This window comes from Mercurialis annua, linkage group LG3 (genome assembly GCF_937616625.2).
Source record: "Mercurialis annua linkage group LG3, ddMerAnnu1.2, whole genome shotgun sequence".
NCBI classification, from domain to species: Eukaryota; Viridiplantae; Streptophyta; class Magnoliopsida; order Malpighiales; family Euphorbiaceae; genus Mercurialis; species Mercurialis annua.
In genome coordinates, this window is record NC_065572.1 from 39,226,795 (window position 1) to 39,228,290 (window position 1,496).

Below are 1,496 nucleotides of genomic sequence, written 5' to 3' on the forward strand. Positions count from 1 at the left end.
CCTTGGCCCTCTTGATTCCTCCATCCGAAGTTAGGATGGTTTCTCCACCCCGGATTATAGGTATTCGAGTAAGGATCATTCCCTTGGCGTTGACCTCCCACATAATTCACTTGTTCGCTCCAAGTTTGACCCGTGGCATAGCACTCATTACTTCCATGATTGAAATCTCCACAATGCTCACAACCTACTTGGACATACGCAACCGGAGCATTCCGTGGAGCCACTTGCTTCTTCAAGGCATCAACTTGACTTTGCAAAGAGGCATTCATAGCTTTCATTGCTTCAAACTCCTTGGATTGATCAAGCGTCATTAATGCCTTTTGAGCCGGTGGTCTTCTCCTTTCCGAGGACCAAGTGCTACTCACCATAGCTAATTTTTCAATCAACTCATTAGCCTCATCAAGCGTCTTTTGCATCAAAGAACCTCCCGCGGCCGAATCAATGGTAGATCTTGTGATCTCACCCAAACCATTATAGTTTATTTGAAGCACATGCTCCCTAACAAGTCGATGATGAGGTACGTGCCTTTGGAGATCCTTGAACCTCTCCCAAGTTTCATAGAGAGATTCCCCCTCATATTGGTAATAATCAATGATGTCCTTTGTCAACTTTGCGGTTCTCCCCATCGGAAAGTACTTGTGAAGGAAAGCTTGAGCAAGATCCCGCCAATTGTGGATTGATGCATTAGGTAGTGATCGAAGCCACAAGCTAGCCTTATCTCTTAGTGAACGGAAACATCCGAAGCTTGATTTGATCGGAGGTGACATTATGGAGCTTGAATGTGTCCAACACTCCCAAGAACTTGGCTATGTGTTCATTCGGATCCTCACTTGGTAACCCAAAGAATTGGCACCGATTCTCTAGGAGTTGAATCGTGCTAGGCTTGATCTCAAAAGTAGCCGCGGTGACCGGTCTTGCAAAGCACCCATAGGTAGCATTATCCACATCCGGGAGGAAGAAATCCCCCAAAGTTTGTCTTTGTGCTTGATGGCCTTGAACTTGAGGGTGATTGTCCCCTTGTTGCTCTTGTCGATTTCTCTCATCGAGTGGAGGAGGCGGATGTTGCCTCACTCCATCGTCTTGAGGGTGATAATGCTCCTCCTCATAGTTATCATCCCCATGTTCCATGATAACGGGTATACGATTCTCCCTTCTCACACTTCTTTCAAATCTCCTGAGGTTGTCTTGAAACGGTTCTAGCGGAAGATTGGCCCTTCGTGTATTGTGCATACACTATAGTCGATCTCCTACACAAACAACAACAAACACACCACGCGTAAATCCGGAAAGAAGCAAAAACAACAAAAGTGATAAAAACAGAAAATAGAGCTAACTCGACCGAACAATAACTAATTTCAATCAATCAATAAACACTCGTCACTCCCCGGCAACGGGGCCAAAAACTTGTTGAGTAAAAACCCAACTCATAATACTCGGTAAATACGAGATCGTACCCACAAGGAGTGAATTAGGAGCAATTGATGAGAATGAATTTT

General features: G+C 44.9%; 1 non-coding gene across 1 annotated transcript; it reads left to right on the plus strand.

The window, feature by feature from the left end:
* The first annotated feature begins 503 nt into the window (after nucleotides 1-503).
* LOC126675985 (small nucleolar RNA R71) lies at nucleotides 504-611 on the plus strand. The gene has a single exon (XR_007640164.1). It is a non-coding gene; the product is annotated as a small nucleolar RNA R71 (small nucleolar RNA).
* Nucleotides 612-1,496: the final 885 nt, after the last annotated feature.